Source organism: Benincasa hispida, chromosome 4 (assembly GCF_027475165.1).
Source record: "Benincasa hispida cultivar pf3 chromosome 4, pf3_genome.v1.1, whole genome shotgun sequence".
Classification (NCBI taxonomy): domain Eukaryota; kingdom Viridiplantae; phylum Streptophyta; class Magnoliopsida; order Cucurbitales; family Cucurbitaceae; genus Benincasa; species Benincasa hispida.
Genome location: NC_143481.1, coordinates 30,228,174 through 30,249,131, shown reverse-complemented (window position 1 = coordinate 30,249,131; position 20,958 = coordinate 30,228,174). Strand labels below are relative to the sequence as shown.

At 34.2% G+C, this 20,958-nt stretch overlaps 2 pseudogenes; both read left to right on the top strand.

Annotated features, from left to right (window-relative positions):
• The first annotated feature begins 119 nt into the window (after positions 1-119).
• LOC150036634 (beta-galactosidase 7 pseudogene) lies at positions 120-2,605 on the top strand (annotated as a pseudogene).
• A 15,588-nt stretch (positions 2,606-18,193) lies between these two features.
• On the top strand, positions 18,194-20,683 carry LOC150036633 (beta-galactosidase pseudogene; annotated as a pseudogene).
• The last annotated feature ends 275 nt before the right edge of the window (positions 20,684-20,958 follow it).

The window sequence follows — 20,958 nt, the reverse complement described above, 5'->3', positions numbered from 1 at the left end:
TAATCCATAAAAAAACGATTTTACAAATATAGATTGGAAAGAATACCAACTTTGTACCTATGTGTTCCTATATAAACACATTGATTCAAAGAAATGAATAAAACCAAACATATAATCGCTAGATACAAAGATGTTTAAGCTTCAGTTGTTTGTTTTTCCTCTTCTAGCTACTTTAGCTTGCTTATCTTTTTGTACAGGAGCAAATGTCACCTACGACTCAAATGCTATAATTATCAATGGTGAACGACGCATTATCTTCTCAGGTTCAATCCATTATCCACGTAGCACTGAAAAGATGTGGCCTGATCTTATTCAGAAAGCTAAAGATGGTGGACTAGATGCAATCGAGACATATATTTTTTGGGATCGTCACGAGCCGCAACGACGAAAATATGATTTCTCTGGAAACCTAGATTTCATCAAATTCTTTCAGTTTGTCCAAGATGCGGGACTTTATGTTATAATGAGAATTGGTCCTTACGTTTGTGCTGAGTGGAACTATGGAGGCTTTCCACTATGGTTGCACAATATGCCAGGAATCCAACTACGAACTGACAATCAAGTGTACAAGAATGAAATGCAAACCTTCACGACAAAAATAGTGAATATGTGTAAACAGGCCAACCTTTTTGCCTCACAAGGAGGGCCAATAATCTTAGCTCAAATCGAGAATGAGTATGGAAATGTGATGACGCCTTACGGAAATGCAGGAAAAGCATATATCAATTGGTGTGCTCAAATGGCTGAATCTCTTAATGTTGGTGTTCCATGGATCATGTGCCAACAAAATGATGCCCCACAACCTATCATTAATACGTGTAATGGACACTATTGTGACAACTTTACTCCTAACAATCCTAATAGCCCAAAAATGTTTACTGAAAATTGGGTGGGATGGTTCAAGAAATGGGGCGATAAAGACCCTCACAGAACTGCAGAAGACGTAGCATTTTCTGTGGCTAGGTTTTTTCAATCTGGTGGCATACTTAACAATTACTACATGTACCATGGAGGCACCAACTTTGGAAGAACATCGGGCGGTCCATTCATCACTACGTCTTACGATTACGACGCCCCACTTGACGAATATGGGAACTTAAATCAACCCAAATGGGGGCATCTTAAACAACTCCATGCATCAATAAAATTGGGAGAGAAGATTCTCACAAATGGCACTCACTCAAACCAACACTATGGTAGCTCTCTCACTTTAACGAAGTTCTCCAACCCATCAACAGGGGAGAGGTTTTGCTTCTTAAGCAATACAGATGGTAGCAGGGATGCAACCATAGATCTGCAGACAGATGGAAAATATTTTGTGCCAGCTTGGTCCGTGACCATTCTTGATGGTTGCAACAAGGAGGTTTACAATACTGCAAAGGTGAATTCTCAAACATCTATCTTTGTGAAGGAGCAACATGCAAAAGACAATGCAAAACTCTTGTGGATGTGGGCTGCAGAGCCCATGAAAGACACATTACATGGAAGGGGTAAATTTAAGGCGAACCATCTTTTGGAACAAAAAGGAACTACTGTTGATGCCAGTGACTACCTGTGGTATATGACAAACGTTGAAACCAATGCAACATTTCCTCTTCGAAATGTGACTCTTCGAGTAAATACAAAAGGTCATGTGCTTCATGCTTTTACAAATAGAAGGTATATCGGGTCACAATGGAGGAGCGATGGGCAGAGTTTTGTGTTTGAGAAACCTATTCTACTAAAATCGAGAAAAAACATAATAACTCTTTTAAGTGCCACAGTTGGATTGAATAATTACGGTGCATTTTATGACACAGTGCCAACGGGAATTGAGGGAGGTCCTATTTTTTTAATTGGAGAAGGAAATGTCACAATTGATTTAACGTCAAACCTATGGTTTTATAAGGTTGGACTAAATGGAGAAATGAAGAAACTATACGACCCGATGTTCTCACAAAGAACAAAATGGAGAGCATTAAATAACAAGTCTATTGGAAGACGAATGACATGGTACAAAACTAGCTTTAAGACTCCTCCAGGAACTGACCCAGTAACATTGGACATGCAAGGAATGGGAAAAGGCCAAGCTTGGGTAAATGGGGTAAGCATAGGCCGATTTTGGCCTTCTTTTATTGCCAGCAATGATAGTTGCAGTGCAAATTGTGACTACAGAGGTGCATACAATCCTAGCAAATGTGCTGGAAACTGTGGGAACCCTTCTCAAAGATGGTATCACGTTCCGAGATCGTTTCTTTCAAACGACACGAACACGCTTGTTTTATTTGAAGAATTTGGAGGAAATCCTCAACAAGTGTCAATTCAAACCATCACTATAGGAACTATCTGTGCAAAGGCTAATGAAGGAAGCACCTTAGAGTTGTCATGTCAAGGAGGACGCATAATCTCTGAAATTCAATTTGCTAGCTATGGAAATCCAGAGGGAAAATGTGGTTCCTTTAAGAAAGGCTCGTGGGATGTGAAAAGAAGCACGCTTTTGGTGGAAAAGACTTGCATTGGTGTGAAAAATTGTACTATTGATGTATCTGCAAGGTTTTTTGGAGTAGACAATGCTACTAACTTGTTTGCAAGACTAGCGATCCAAGCACTTTGCTCAAATAGTTGAGTCGTGATATTATATATATATATATATGAGAATTTCGAGCTAAAATTAAAATTTTTATTTTGTTAACCAAGTATATATATATATATATATAAAGATCTTTGGTAACACTTTGACTATTAGATATAGTGACATTTGTGGGTTCGCCTTTTTGTTTTTTTCTTTAATTAATTTATTTAAGATTGATGTTGCATAATTTTTGTGGATTGTGCAAAAGATATTTATGATAACATAATTATTTGTCTCTTGCCGATAACTTTCCTTTAGGTGAGTTATTTAGTCTAAAAATCTTAAATTATTGAGTAGAAAGCATGCGCTCAATGTCATATACATTAGTATTACATGTGATTTTATGTAAAACCAAGACAAGCATGTTTCCGTAGCCTTGAGTAGTAAAAGGAAGAAAAAATAGGTGGAACAAGAGTTAATTTTTTAGTTTTCCTCACGTTTTTGTGTAATATATAAAAAGAAATGTCAAAGTTGCACTCAAGATGCAACCGCAACCCATCAGATGATAGTATGCAGAGCACCTAAGAAGAGTTAACATTGGTGCACTTGGGAAGGCAATTTTACTTTGTCTAGTGTCTTATTTGATGTGTAGTTGTTTCTTTAGATAGATTACATTGCGTTCTTATGGATGGAATACCTCATTCCATAATATCAAACGAACATTACATTGTAAGGCAAACTTATCTTCAAGAAAATTTTGATGGAAAAATAGTGTGTTCTTCAAATTTAGAAAAGATATATATTTATGGAATTATTCATTGTCATAACTCTTCTATAAATTGATTGTTAGTTTGAATAAGATGCAAATATTTAACCATGTGATGAAGGAATAACTCGTGGATGTGAAAGAGTGAAACTCATGTAAGAATCACAACCTATGTATGTGAAAGGACGGAAGGCATGGATGAGTCACATTTAATTTATTCTTACAAGCTCCGACATAAATGATGAGTTTGATCTTTGGATAGTGAATAAAAAGTCTTTCCTTAAAAAAATAAATAAGTGTTGAATTTTTTCTAATGAGTCACATATAATTTATTCTAATTTTTAGCTTTACATAGTGAACATAAACCAAGTTTACTTAATTAATTAATAGACTTGATATCTTGAACTATCATTCGTTCTAGTAAACTAAATCAATAGAAGTCACATTTTTTTCATCTCAACAAAGTGTATGATCATTTCTCATTATTGTGTTCATTTTGCCCTTTGAACACCACTTGGTTTCATGGGTGCTTTAGAGAATCTATCTTTTAAAACTTTCATCAAAGTAGCTCCATTCCTAAGGGTATCATATAATTAAAAGTATAACACTGACCCTGGAAACTACTTTTACACTTTTTTTCATCCTTATAATTTGTTTTACTCTTATTGTGGCTATAAGTATATAAGAAGATGAAAAATATAGGGATAGTTCTCCTCATTGGGTAAGCTGAAAAGTGAGCATACAAAGAGACCATGTCACATCCCCTCCCAGATTACCCTCTTAATCCGACAGAGAATGTAACTGCAGTAGTTACCAACCCTTTTGTGGCATCCACTACTTGATGAACTTCCTTAACCCACTTAAGAAACCCTGGATCCCATATAAAATTCACCAGACTAAACAAACTTTTTTTTTTTTTAAAAAAAAAAAAACCTCTCAACACCAGGGCCCAACACCAAAATAAAACATCATAATAATATTTACGTAGTTCAGTGGGTCCCAAGACTTCTCACTAGTCTCTAATAGGTTACCTAGAGCACCTAGTAGTACACCGATGTCTAGATAGACAAGTTAACAAGTTACCTAGGGTGCCTAGTTACCAGTCACTTACTGGGTATTGTTATACTTATTATTTTTTCCTTTATATTTTTCAGGCAATGGGAGGAATGGACTGCCAAGGAATGAAAACTAGCACATTGAAGATGTTGTAAGTATGCAATCTACATACATAGTAATTAAATTTTAGGATTAAAATGAGTAAGGAGAAATAGATGACACTAGTAATTTTTATAATGGTTCAGAAATCCCTACTCCACTTCTTAAAACACTTTCTTTGGAATTTTTACTACATTGATTTTTTAACAGGTAAAACCAAACTGATTTACCACTCGTTTTACAGGTTTAAAAGTCAACCTCCAACCGATCATTTTGCAGGATTAAGATCCAACCTATACCGATCTTTTTAAACAAGTTAAAAATAAAAGCGCGACGATCCCCTTTTAATCGGGTTTAAGATCAAACCACTAGACCAAATTCTTTTTTGGGTGCGGGATTAAACTACTATGCTCAAACCTAAGGTACACTCACACCTTATTCAAATTCTCAATTGAAACTATGAAATCGAAAACCTAAAGAAATGTTCTCAAAAGGTTAGATATAAAGATTTAAGCACTCATGGACAATGTTGAACACAATAGAAGAAAATAGTGTCGAGGATAGCTTTCCCATAAAATAAAAAAGAATTGCAGAAGATGAAATTTCTACAGAGAAGTTGTTGTCAAAAGAGAGAAAAAACGAGATTTCAAAAGAAGTAGAAAGATTCAAATTTAACCATTGGAGGAAGGTTAACAAAAAAGCTGGTTGTACAAAAAATAATCAGACCCAAAATAATAAAAGATGTATAACAAGGATAAACATATTACGGATATGGCAAAAAATTAGCGCCAGAAATCAATGGTAGCATCTGTCAATGGTAGCTGTATAGGTAAATGACTAAAAAGCCCATATGCAGCCAACCATTCCGTGTTTCTTTTTTCTGATTTTCTCAAATTCAAAACTATCAACTAATAGCAGCTATCAATGATAGCCATGATAGCTACTTTGAGTTGCTATTGTTGATAGCTGCTATCAGTGGTAACTTTCAATTGAGAAACATTAAAACAACATTAAAATAGTAACATTTTTTTGGGGTTGATGCCCTAAATCTCATAGGGTCCTATAGTTGCAAACATTGTTGAACAAACTCATTTTGTATTTAATAAAATATATGATATTTTATTCATTATCTATAAAATATATGATATTTTAGTTGCATTAACAACAAACCAATAAACTAGCATCCAATGTTATCTTTGTAACTTAAACATACGGGTGGATCATTTTAAGTGATAACCTAAATGGTCTGTAGTAGATGGATAAGATTGGGTACCTTATCCTCGTGACACTACAAGTATGGCTCACTTTGTAGGTGTTATAATTGTTGTAAAGTGCTAAATGATCTGATCCTGATCATTCATGTATAGACATGGGAGCAGGGATATCCTATACAAAGGAGTTTGTATAAGACTGAACCATGAAATGTTTAGTCTCATTATATAACGCAGTTCATGATATAGACTTACATTTCACCAAGATGACCATAGGTAACATGACCTGAATCTTGAGTGAGTTGTGAACTCCTGCCTATGAGGGTCATCGTACTGTTGATTTGTTATATCCAATGGACACAGAAATATATCTGTAGTACGAAGAGTGCAACTGTCAATCTTTAGTGGAGTTCCCACAGCTAACGGATGGTGAATAATGTAATTAAAAGAGTTTAATTAGTTATTCATGTACCGTTGGAGCTTTAAGCTACAGGTCCATGAGGTCCCCTTGGTAGGTCAATAGGATTTAGTTGAGAATCAATTTTTTGGTTAATTTGAAATGTTCAAATTAATAGAGGGATTTAATTATATATGATGTAATTATGTTTTTTCAATTATATGTGATATAATTGTCGTAATGTATTTGATACATTATAGCTTAATGGGTGGAAATAAATATTTGAATGAGATTCAAATATAGTTTCTATGAATTGGATTCATGGTTGTTAATTTAATATAAATAGGATTTATATTAAATGTCATATAAAATAGAAAAGAAAATATAGTTTATATTGTATGTGATACAATATTAAAACTATAGGGTATATGTTATATTTGTATATATTATGATAAGTTAGTTATCATATTTATATTTTTATTATTATCATTAAATAAACAGGAAGGGAGTTACAACTCCCTTCCCCTTCTTTTCTCTCCTCCAACGTAAGTGAATGGTGGTGTTATGTTTGGCAAGTAGAAAAGGAAAAGTTTCTTCTTCTTCTTGCTAATTTTGGTTAATCGAGATTGAGAAAGTGTAAACGACAAAAGTGTTCTGTGTCTTTATTTATTTATTGTGAAAATTCCCAATCCCTCCTCTACATTAAGTTTTCCCTTAAAATCCAAAATAGCAAGAGTCCACCACTCTTAAGTTCTCACCTTGAGAATACCAAGATAACATTCGTGGTAGTGTTTAATTTTGTTCGACGTTAATCTTGAAGAAGGTCTTCAAGGAGTTCGTGATTTGTTCGAGGAAAAACATGAGGAAAAGGTCTTCAAAGGTGAAGTTTCTTGAAACCCTTTCTAAAGCATGCTGTAATTTAGAATTAAACGCATACCTTATTTCTTGTTTATTGTAAATTTTGTATTCAATAAAAATGGAATTTGGACGATCCGCTTCTGCTCAAGGTTCTCTCCCCATTAGAATTCTTCACATTTGAAATATCACCTTTCAATTTTTCATCAAATTTTAATGGCTATCATTGATACACTTTAATCAATTGGAATCAAACTTGAAATATTAACACCTAAGGCTATCAATAGATATTAATGATTGACTATTATAAGTAGTTATCAACTTTTGAAAAGAAACTATCATCTTTCAAAGATTAACATTTAAAGTTATAAGGGATAGAATGTTGGGTTTTATGTCCTAAAAACTCGCAGTTTGTAAAATGATAAACATTTTCTATTACCAATATACTTGTTATTGATCTTATAAATTGTTTAAAAGTCTAAATCCAATAAACTACGACCCATGACTATTGTATGAGTACTTAAACTTTATGTGGAGACATAAGAGAGGATCGGGTTCGAGTAAATAGTCAAAATGATCTATGGTACATCAATGAGGTTGGGTACCTAATTCTAGTAACACCATTGGATGCGGCCTACTCTGTTGTTGTTATAAAGAGTTGATTTTGATTTTTAGATACAATTGAAAAAGAAAAGAAAAACACATTTAAATGGAAAAATGGATTTTTTCATTATCCATCACTTAACGAGCTCACTCATGAAGCAACCATTTGGCCTTGTCTTCTCCAAGCATGAGCTGCAACACATGCAACTCTTCTCTTTGCATGTTGATCTGCAATATAATGAGAAGATTGGAGTGAAAAACGTGAATGCAATCAAAAGGTTTTTTAGAGAAAAACTTGTTTGAAGAAAGGTACTTCAATCTTGTTGCAGCAGTGAGCTTTTCTCCTTCATCCCTTGATTCAAGCTTGTTTTGAGTCCCACAACTCAATCTAAAGCACCAAGAGAATATTGGGGAAGATCTTGAGATGGTCTACAACAAGATATGGAAAAGATTGCAGCTGGAGATGGAGCTTTGAAGAAGTTCTTCCAGAGGTATGTCTTGAAACCCATTTTTCTGCAGAAGCATGTTTATAATATGCCAAAATTAGTGAATTTGAATGCTTAGATGGTCCTTGTTCTTCCGCTGCGATTGATACAATCCTACATAGAAGTCTATCAATGATAGGTTTATAAGTGACTATCTCTAGTATTTACCTAAGTCATATCACGAATATCATTAATATCATTCATTTTGTTGATATATACCTAAGTCATATCACTGATAGCTATGGCTATAATTGATAACTTCAATCAGTAGCTATCACCGATAACTTTTAGCAGTGGCTATCAATGATAGAATTTCATCAAATGGAATTGACTTTTATATCATTGGTATCATCGATATACAAATATCACGTAAGTTCTATCACCGATATCACTTATATCACTTATATCGTAGTTATCGGTGATAGCTTCTATCATTGATAACATGCTATCAGAGATAACTTCTCTGATTCCTTTTTACCATCAAATAACATGTCATCGTTGATAACTTCTATTAATGATAACATGCTATTAGTCTTAACTTCTAGGCATTCCACTTACACTTTAATTCGAGATTCAACTTTATTAATTAAATTCTCTAAGTTGGCTATCAATGATAGACTTCTATAAGTAGCTATTAACTGTGAAAAAAATCATCAAAGATTAAGCTATCGATGATAGAAAATATTAGTGGTTATCACTGATAGACTTTCATTATTGACTATCAATTTTGAAATATCAACAGTCAAAGCTATCAATGGCTATTATTGAGAAACTTTTATCATGATTATCAATAATAGACTTTTATCACTACTAGACTTCTACCGTTGATATCTACCTAAATTCGATATTACTAATACATGAATATGACTGCTATCTATCTATGTTATATCACGAATATCACTAATAATTGATGTTATCAATACACAAATATTATGGGACACAAATACACAAATATATCAATTTGTGTCATTCATTTTGGGTCATCTATGTCATTTTTTCAAGTTTATTTCTGATAGACATCATACTCTTAAAGTCCTATAAAAAGAGGAAAAAAACTATTGGCCTGTTTGGTATCGTACACATTTCTCATTTTTTGAGAAATAAACTTGTTTAATAACTATTCTTGTTTCTTAATTCAAAGTTTTAAGAAATGTTTCTAAAAAAGGTGTAAATTTGTGGACTGAAAAAGGTAGTTTCTTTCAAATCCGTTTTCATTTGCTATTTATATTTAATATTTCGTTATAATAATCAAACTTGATGATTGGCTTGTTGATGCTACGTCACTTATGAATTGGTTATTTTCAAGTCTTGGGTACAAAACTCAACCTCAGAATTCATATGAAATGAAGGGGAGAAGAAAAGATTGGATAAATGAAAGAAAATTTAAAGAGAGAGAAAGAAGAAACAAAAACAGGAGAAAAGAAAGAAAATTAAAAAAAAAAAAAAGCAAAAACTAGAGAAATGACAGAAAATAAAAAAAAAAGGAAGGGAAGAAGCAAAACTGGACAAAGAAAAGAAAATTAAAAAAAAAAAGAAAAAAAGGGAGGAAGCAAAAACCGAAGAAATGAAAAAAAAAAATTAAAAAAAGAAAGGAAAGAAGCAGGAAAAGAAAGAAAATAAAAAAATAAAAAAATGGGAAGAAGCAAAAACCGGATAAAGGAAAGAAAATAAAAAAGAAAGAAAGAGAAGAAGCAAAAACCAGAGAAAGAAAAGAAAATGAAAAAAGAAAAAAAAAAGAAAGAGAAGAAGCAAAACCAATAAAATATAATATTAAAATATCCTTAACAAAGGTGATGGTGGAGCTTGATCCTAAAATATGAAAGATATACAATAATAATAATGATAATGTTATGAACTTGAGGAGCGCAATAAGAACATAGATACCAATAAAATACAATATTAAAATAAATATAATATAATATAATAATAAAATAAATAAATATTAAAATAAATTAAAGATAATATATAAATAAATAAAATAAAAAAATTAGCAAAATAAAAAATAAGAAGTTTCTCTAAATTCTCCACTTTCTCCAATTTTTATGGAATTTGCCCAATGTGTGTCTTCAAAAACCCACCAAATGCCACTATTTATAGGCAATTTGGTGTGTAGGAGGTGGACTAACATTAGTAATGTGTAATGTTGAGACACATGGAAGACACTTTGGAAAATGGGGACATGATACATGGTCAACTGACACCAAGCATGAGCATTTAATGGGCATCTATTATCATAATATTTATAATACTCCCCCTTGGATGCCCATTATATATATGAAATATGTCTCGTTAAAGCCTTACTAGGAAAAAAAAACCCAATGGAAAAAAATCCTAGTGAAGGGAAAAGATTCCAAAAAAGTATATTTACTCCCCATCATGGAAACATCACTTGAAATCTTTGAGTTGTTGCATTACAATGTTATGCACTAGTTTTTCAAGGACTGCAATAGGTAATGTCTTTGTAAATATGTCTACCAGTTATCTTTCGAACAAATTTGTTGTATAGTGACCTCGTCATTTTGTTCAAGATCATAAGTGTAGAAAAGCTTTGGTGAAATATGTTTTACTCTATATCCTTAAATATATCTTACTTAAATATATCCTCATTAGATTCAGGATATGCATGTTATGTTGTCTTTGTATAATATCATTACATGATTTTTACTAGAATACGAACGACATGCTCCATGAATTTACTGAGTCATTGATTTTAGCTATACACATTATCGACTAGCCTCGTGAATTGCAAGAATTTCAACATGATTTGGGGAAGTAGCCGTTATGGTTTGTGTCACTGTCCACTTGTGAATCGATAACCTGTTTGAAATCTAGCTTTGTGTGGATTAGATAAATATCCAGAAGCTGCACAACGAACCAAATCTAAATTCGATTTATTTGAATAAAACAAACTTATATCAATCATTCATTAAAGATAACGGAGTATATGCTTAATTCCATTCCAATGTCTTTTCGTTGGAGGAGAACTATATGTTGCTAATAAATTTACTGTAAATGCAATGTCTGATCTTGTATTAAAAGCAAGATACATAAGTTCACCAATTGCACTGAGATATGGTACTTCAGGACCAGGAAGTTCTTCATTATCATCTCGAGATCGAAATTTATCTTTCTTCACATCTAGTGAACGAACTTCTATTGGAATGTTCAATGGATGTATTTTGTCTATATAGAACCTTTTCAAAAACTTTTCCTATATAAGTTGACTGATGAACAAATATCTCATCTGCTAAATGCTCAATTTGCAAGACAATGAAAGATTTTGTCCTTCCGAGATCTTTCATCTCAAACTATTTCTTAAGATATTCTATTGCCTTTGAAAGTTGTTCAGGAATCCCAGTTATATTTAAGTAATCAACATATACAGTTATAATAGCAAATTCCGACTGTGATTTCTTTATAAAAACACATGGACATATTGAATTGTTTTTATATCCTTCTTTCAATAAATATTATGTTTTAGGGAAGAGGCTTGAAGAAGAATAAAAATATTCTAAGTGTGGAATATTTAGGCTCTCGGATGTTAAAGTGTAAGTATGTATATTTAGAAGAAGGAAAATTGGCTAAGTATGGAAGCCTTGCGTTGAAGGTCTTATTAAGATATGTAGCAGCCTAAGCATCTTGAGGTTCGTTGAGTGCATGTTGGGCATGAGGAAAGAAGTAGACAGCTAAGTGTTGGCCGAAGGGCATGCCATGCATTGGGAATGAGCTATGCGATGACCAAGCCTTATGTTGAGGTTAAAAAGCTTGGACGCATGCGACATGTCCAAGGTTGCCTAAGGTGTTGTGGCAGCAACAAGCGCATGCGATGGTGTGCGTTGGCTAGGCAAGGTGTGCGAGCAAGAGAGGCCAAGCGTTGATCTTGAGACCGGGCGATGGGCGCAGGTGGCGTTGAGGAATGCACTGGTCAAGGGGGTGTGTGCGTCCAAGTGCTACCGTGTGGTTGTGAGTGTAACAAGCCTGCGTCGAATTAGGAGAAAATCACAGCATAACCACTGACTAAAGTGGTCTAGCTCTAAGGGTTAAGAGAATTAAACCCAATTAGTGGGTGAGATGCTAGCCTAAGGTTTAAAGAGGGCATGCAGTTCATAGTATAAAAGAAGACCTCAGTTTAAAGGGTCGGTTGGAGCAGTTTACTTGTGCACAAGAGGTGATTCTAGAAGCATTTGAACGGTTATTGAGTTTATTTAATGGCCCTGGGCTGCTAAGAGGAAATTCTTAGAGATTCAAGTTGAAATCTTAAGGATTCTTCAAGAAAGTCAGGCTCTTTGATGAATCTGGTTCAGTAGAAGAGATCAAAGGATTCCAACCAGACCACGAGAAATTTGAAGCTCAAACTTTTAGGTAAGCAACTTAAGGCATTTTGAAAAAAAATTCAAGAAAATTAAAAAAAAAAGGATGGAAAATTTTCAAGAAAACGTGTGGAAACTAAGTTATTCGTGCCCAAAGTTGACACTGAAAATTTGGTTTGAACAAGCAGGCAACTGCAACCATTGAGCAAGCAAGCAACTCAATCGGTAAGCTGCAGACGTACGCGAGGGCAGGTTGACCCGAGACGTTGTGCCAATGTGCATGCAAGGGGTTGCACTGTGGGTGGCAAGGTGCGTGCTAGGGTTAAAGTAAAGTGATGGTGTGCGGCGGAATGGGTGCATGGGCATCCGTTGGCACAATAATGATGCTAGTTGGCCGCATGATTTAGCATCAACAATCAAGGAAATTCTTAAGTGTTGAACGGATAAGGAAGGCATGCGTTGAACTAAAGGAAGATGTTCTAAGTTGAATGTTAAGCTTGTTTATGTGAGTTAGACTCACACGGTAACTAATAACATTGATCAAATATGTTTACCATTTCCACAGGGTTAACACCAATAGGGAAGGCTTATTAATCCTAGGAAGGACGCCCAAAGTTGTGAGTGATAAAACTAAGTGTTTTTCCAATGTTTTAGGAAACTCATGGTTTACTTAAAAGTTCAGACTCATACTAGCTCTATTTATAAGAATGTTTAAGGCAGCTCCAAGCAAACTAGTTTTTAAAGTGTCTATTAACATATGACTTAGTTTAAAAAAGTTATGAAAGCATGTTCACGTATTTATATACTTTATGTTACTAGCATGCGTTGGAAGTTCATGATTATATGATAAGGATTTTTAAGAATATGTTTCATGCTACTATGCTTTTATACATGCTTTGATGAGTATGTTTCTATGACGATTATGATGAACCTGATACTAAAGCACAGTGAGATTGAGAAGATATTCGGACCATAGTACCTAATGTATGATGGTATTTAATTATTACCATGTGCACATAGGTAGAGTTGACATTGGTTGTGTTGAGATTACTCCACACCAATTAAGGATAAAGGTTGAGCGATTGAGCAAAAGGGTTCTATCTCAATAAGGTTTAAGAAGAGTTATAAATGTTTTAATGTTTCCAGAAACTCTATATTTAAAAAGTTTTACGTATGAGTTTGCTTGGTTGTTTTTAGTTTAAAGCATGATGATTAAGTTTTATTAGGCACTCATTAGGCTAGTAACTTACTTTTTCAAATGTCTTCCTTTTCCCTAAGTAGTGGTCATCTCCTCAGAGGTTAGTTGTCCTGCTGCTCTGCCACTGAAAGACTCAAGATTTGCTTAAAGACTAAAGTGACATTCTAGTTGTCTATTTTGTCTATGTCTGTACATATGTGTTGTTCATCCTAGGGACTAGTGAGGAATGCTGGGACCCACTGAACTCTGTAACTGTTACTATGATGCTTTTATATTTGTATTGGACCCTAGTGTTCTGAGGTTGTTTTTAAGTTTTCTTAGTTTACTGAATGTTATATATGGGATTTAGGATTTCTTAAGCAGATTAAGGAGGCTAGTATGGTAGTGGGTGCCACAAAAGGGTTGGTAACTACTGTCGTCACATTCTGTTCCAGATTAAGAGGGTCATCTGCAAAGGGGTGTGACAGATATAATATTAAGAGCAACATTATATGCAAAAATGTTATCAATAACTACATTAGTTCGGTTTCATCTTTTTCCTGTCATGACGTAGTTTATTGAAATCTCATTATTATCTTTAGCTTTTTCACATTTCTCACTAGTCATGTCAAGGATTTCTTCATGGATATTTATATCTTCAACCAAGTATTCTTGACTATTTATTATTTTTATTTTTCGAGGACTTTAATTTTGAAACCCATAGGTCTACGGCGCTTCTAGCGTGTCCCAGAATCATTGGTGACTAATTGCTATTTTGCGATATCAATTTTTGATGGAACATTTCTAGCTGTATATGGGATTTAGTTTCTTTCTTTACATCCACGAATACATCTGGTAATAGATTTTCTATATTTTGCAAATGAATTATCTTCTGAACTTCAAGTTCACATTGATCTGTACGAGAATCTAAATGAGACAATAACGATGCATTCCATGTAATTTCTTTTTCAAAATTTTAATTCCTCCCCCTAATGTTTGAAAATTTGTCTCATTAAAGTGACAATCAGCATATCGCGCAGTAAATACATCACACGTCAGGGGTCCAAGATATTTAATAATTGATGGGAAATCATATCCTACCTCCTTTCAGGAGTATATCGTGGTGGAGCAATTGGAACATATACTACACATCCAAAAATTCTCAGATGGGAAATATCTGGCTCATGATCATAAGCTAATTGTAATGGTGAGTACTTATGATAAGCTACTGGCCTAATGCATACAAGTGACACTGCAAGCAAAATAGCATGTCCTCGTATAGGTGAAAGAAGCTTAGCTCTCATAAGCAATGGTCTTGCAATTAATTGCAAATATTTTATGAATGATTCTACTAAACCATTTGGTGTATGAACATGAGCTATAAGATGCTCAACACCATCCTAATTGACATACAACAATTATCAAAAGCTTGGGATATAAATTCACTATCATTATCAAGACGAATGGTCTTAATTGTATAATCAGGAAACTGTGCTCTTAACTTAATTATTTGAGCAAGTAATCTTGCAATGCAAGATTTCGACTTGATAATAAGCACGCGTGTGACCATCTGCTGGATGCGTCTATTAATATCATAAAATATCTAAATAGTATACTTGATGGGTTAATAGGTCCACAAATATCACCATGAATTCGTTCTAAAAATGCAGGTGGTTCAATCTCCACTTTAGCTAGTGATGGTCTAATTGTAAATTTTTCTTGGGAGTAAGCATCACATAATAATTCATTAGATTGAAGAATCTCCTAGTATGATTGAATCACTAAAACACTAAAATTGTCCGTAAATAAACATTTGTTATCGTAAAAAAAAATAATGGTATGACTGAAGCCCACAAAGCTACCAATATTAATTTTTTTTTTATATAAAAATTAGATCCAACACATAAAAGAGTTGATATAAAAATAATATTAAGCGAACAGGAAAATGAAGAGAAATTTTCGAACAACTAAACTTGAAGTAAGTTCATCAAAGTTGGAAAATGAAATATTATCCAACTTAAACTAACAAACTATTTCTTTTTTCTATTTTAGCAAATTCTACTAAAAGAGGTGTATGGTTTTTATTGAATGAACCAACTTTAAAGTTTACTATTACTTTTAATTTAATTAATATGATAACTAAAAACATAAATGTTGATAGCAGTTGAAAGTGCTATCTTCATCCGCTTAACTCAAGGTTGTTTAGATACTTAATTTGGTTTTATTGATTATTTTGTAGGACTCGAGTGTACAAGCAGTCATATTAAGCGTTCGAAAATAAAAGGCACTAAAATGAAAAAGTATGAGATAAATCGATCCAATGATGAAGTAAGAAGGCTACTGTACAGGAGATAAATTGATCCAATGACAAAGTAAGAAGTCTACTGCAATACCAAGCATCGCAACGCTCTGATTAAGCTTAAGTCCAACTCTAGCTTGAAGCTATTGGACAGAATGCTTGGATGGAAGGCAGTGTTGCTTGCAACGGTTTGGAGATTTCATGATGCCATTATCGCAACGCACCTTGGTGCTTGAACCTTGACGCTGAAAGATAGAAGCATCAGCATTGCAATGCTCCTTCAGAGCATTAGGAGTGTTGCGACGCTACGGTGTTTAAGGGACGCATAACCCTAGCGCGCGCGCAATGCAGCGTCAGGCCAGCGCTGCAACGCGTGCCTGATGCTTGGCCATTATTTGCCTCAACGTTGCAACGCCCTTCCTACCGTTGCGATGCTGCAGTAGTTTTATAAAAGGAGAATCTGGGTCCAGCCGATATCATCAGATCTAGCACACCCAATTGTGAATGCCGTCACTTTGTCTCAACCTAGTCTTAGCCCACTTTTATACCAAAACTCTGAAAAAGAATTCTTCCCCTTTACCAATTGTATTGAGTTTGAGTATGTTTAGTGGCTAAAGGGTAAGAACTTAGCTTGGGTTTGTTAGTTTAATTTCATTCCAATTTAATTCTTTAGACTGGTTTTAAAATTCTGTGAGTTTTATTATGAATTTATGGAATACATCTTTAGCATATTCTTTACTTTTCATGTATAGGATAATCTGACAAATTAGCTATGCATGTTTAATTAATTTCTTTGATTGGCCCTAATTTGTAATCGTTAGGTAGTCATCACCTAGAAGCATGGGTTAAGTAAGTTTGTTGTGTTAATCTGGGATTCCAGTTAGCAAGCATTTACTTTCTAACTTAGATAAATTTTGCTCAATTAATTAGTTAGACGACTTAGTTTTGCCTTGAATCTTAATGCATGTTGATTAATTGATTGGTTGAGGATTCTTGCTTTTCTCTTAATCAACTTGAGTTTATGGACTATCGGTTAGGATTTTAATCGAGTCGACTAAGTTTTTAATTCAAATAATCTCATGTATCTTTTGAGTAGTCTATGATAGAATTAATGATAAATGAATTAAATAATAATTATCCAAAGTAAGTATTTGTTCGATAAATAAATTTTCTCAATTGTTTACGTTGCATAATTTTCGCTTCCACAATTTATTTTAACAATTTTCACAAATCCCCCCCTTGGTTACTTCCTACAAGTTCCAACTTTTGAGGAATCCATATTTGGCTCTCTTGCGTTCGATCCCGGACTTGCTACTTATACTACTAGTTAGTATAAAGAGTTAGTTCGGTGCATATAAATTCATTTGTACGGCCGTCTTTCGGGAGCAACACCGTAAGGTCGGTACGTCAAAATGCGTTTTGTAAGAGGCCAAAGAAAAGCTATAAACTACAAAAAAATCTAAGGACCAATTATTAGATAATTTAGCAGACACAAGAAGTAAAAAGAAAGGTCTGAAAGGAAGCCAAGGAGTACACATGAAGATATAACATTGTAGTAAATATGGATTTATGAAACGACTAACAAAATATGAGCTTTACTAAGTAGCTCATACTCTCCATTTTCAAAATCTTAAATCATGCACCTCCTTTGGGTTTCATAATGATTTAACATGATACTATACTGGAATAAAAGATCACGTGTTTGAAAAACCATAATGCCATAACTCCTATTTTATAATTTTACAATGAATCTTATATTTGACATGTTTTCAAAGAACTTCACTACTTAAATTGTCACGCCTGTAAATGGATTTTTTTTTCTTTCCGATTTTGGCAACAAAACTGTACAATATTTTCTTAAGAGAGGTGGCTAAAACATTTGATCAAACAGAGGGGAGAATTCTGAAGGGTTTAGGCAAAGAGAAATATATGAATCAACACTTGAAATCAACCAACTGTCATATTCAATTGATGAAACACATTCAACAAACATAGGCTCAACATGTCTCCAACAACCTAGATGCTAATGACAACATTATACCAACGAAAGAAAACTATGATCATTGGCTCATTACAAATTCAAACTGAAAATGTCTAATAGATAAGCAAACCTATGTTAGGAAAAAGAAAAGTTTGTTAGTTACATATATACTTTCAGTTGGGAAAAAAGTTATTGTTAGGATAATTTCCATGAATATTTTCCAAATTTAGCAAAGAAACTCATACATGAACAGTGAAAATTGATTAGCATGTTTTCCGTGTTTATAATCCATAAAAAAACGATTTTACAAATATAGATTGGAAAGAATACCAACTTTGTACCTATGTGTTCCTATATAAACACATTGATTCAAAGAAATGAATAAAACCAAACATATAATCGCTAGATACAAAGATGTTTAAGCTTCAGTTGTTTGTTTTTCCTCTTCTAGCTACTTTAGCTTGCTTATCTTTTTGTACAGGAGCAAATGTCACCTACGACTCAAATGCTATAATTATCAATGGTGAACGACGCATTATCTTCTCAGGTTCAATCCATTATCCACGTAGCACTGAAAAGATGTGGCCTGATCTTATTCAGAAAGCTAAAGATGGTGGACTAGATGCAATCGAGACATATATTTTTTGGGATCGTCACGAGCCGCAACGACGAAAATATGATTTCTCTGGAAACCTAGATTTCATCAAATTCTTTCAGTTTGTCCAAGATGCGGGACTTTATGTTATAATGAGAATTGGTCCTTACGTTTGTGCTGAGTGGAACTATGGAGGCTTTCCACTATGGTTGCACAATATGCCAGGAATCCAACTACGAACTGACAATCAAGTGTACAAGAATGAAATGCAAACCTTCACGACAAAAATAGTGAATATGTGTAAACAGGCCAACCTTTTTGCCTCACAAGGAGGGCCAATAATCTTAGCTCAAATCGAGAATGAGTATGGAAATGTGATGACGCCTTACGGAAATGCAGGAAAAGCATATATCAATTGGTGTGCTCAAATGGCTGAATCTCTTAATGTTGGTGTTCCATGGATCATGTGCCAACAAAATGATGCCCCACAACCTATCATTAATACGTGTAATGGACACTATTGTGACAACTTTACTCCTAACAATCCTAATAGCCCAAAAATGTTTACTGAAAATTGGGTGGGATGGTTCAAGAAATGGGGCGATAAAGACCCTCACAGAACTGCAGAAGACGTAGCATTTTCTGTGGCTAGGTTTTTTCAATCTGGTGGCATACTTAACAATTACTACATGTACCATGGAGGCACCAACTTTGGAAGAACATCGGGCGGTCCATTCATCACTACGTCTTACGATTACGACGCCCCACTTGACGAATATGGGAACTTAAATCAACCCAAATGGGGGCATCTTAAACAACTCCATGCATCAATAAAATTGGGAGAGAAGATTCTCACAAATGGCACTCACTCAAACCAACACTATGGTAGCTCTCTCACTTTAACGAAGTTCTCCAACCCATCAACAGGGGAGAGGTTTTGCTTCTTAAGCAATACAGATGGTAGCAGGGATGGCAACCATAGATTCTGCAGACAGATGGAAAATATTTTGTGCCAGCTTGGTCCGTGACCATTCTTGATGGTTGCAACAAGGAGGTTTACAATACTGAAAGGTGAATTCTCAAACATCTATCTTTGTGAAGGAGCAACATGCAAAAGACAATGCAAAACTCTTGTGGATGTGGGGCTGCAGAGCCCATGAAAGACACATTACATGGAAGGGGTAAATTTAAGGCGAACCATCTTTTGGAACAAAAAGGAACTACTGTTGATGCCAGTGACTAACTGTGGTATATGACAAACGTTGAAACCAATGCAACCTTTCCTCTTCGAAATGTGACTCTTCGAGTAAATACAAAAGGTCATGTGCTTCATGCTTTTACAAATAGAAGGTATATCGGGTGGTTACAATGGAGGACGATGGGCAGAGTTTTGTGTTTGAGAAACCTATTATACTAAAATCAAGAAAAAAAATAATAACTTTATTAAATGCCACAGTTGGACTGAATAATTACGGTGCATTTTATGACACAGTGCCAACAAGAATTGAGGGAGGTCCTATTTTTTTAATTGGAGAAGGAAATGTCACAATTGATTTAACATCAAACTTATGGTTTTATAAGGTTGGACTAAATGGAGAAATGAAGAAACTATACGACCCGATGTTCTCACAAAGAACAAAATGGAGAGCATTAAATAACAAGTCTATTGGAAGATGAATGACATGGTATAAAACTAGCTTTAAGACTCCTTCAGGAACTGACCTAGTAACATTGGACATGCAAGGAATGGGAAAAGGCCAAGCTTGGGTAAATGGGGTAAGCATAGGCCAATTTTGGGTTTCTTTTATTTCCAACAATGATAGTTGCAGTGCAAATTGTGACTACAGAGGTGCATACAATCCTAGAAAATGTGTTGGAAACTGTGGGAACCCTTCTCAAAGATGATATCACGTTCCGAGATTGTTTCTTTCAAATGACACGAACAAACTTGTTTTATTTGAAGAATTTGGAGGAAATACTCAACAAGTGTCAATTCAAAGCATTACTATAGGAACTATCTGTGCAAAGGCTAATGAAGGAAGCACCTTAGAGTTGTCATGTCAAGGAGGACGCATCATCTCTGAAATTCAATTTGCTAGCTATGGAAATCCAGAGGGAAAATGTGGTTCCTTTAAGAAAGGCTCGTAAGACGTGAAAAGAAGCACGCTTTTGGTGGAAAAGACTTGCATTGGTGTGAAAAATTGTACTATTGATGTATCTGCAAGGTTTTTTGGAGTAGAAAATGCTACTAACTTGTTTGCAAGACTAGCGATCCAAGCACTTTGCTCAAATAGTTGAGTCGGGATTATATATATATATATATATATATATATATATATGAGAACTCCGAGCTAGAACTAAAACTTTTATTTTGTTAACCAAGTATATATATATATATATATATACATAAAGATCTTTGCTAACACTTTAACAGTAGATACAGTGACATTTGTGGGTTCGTCCTTTTGTTTTTTTCTTTAATTAATTTATTTAAGGTTGATGTTGCATAATTTTTGTTGATTGTGCAAAAGATATTTATGATAACATAATTATTTGTCTCTTGCCGATAACTT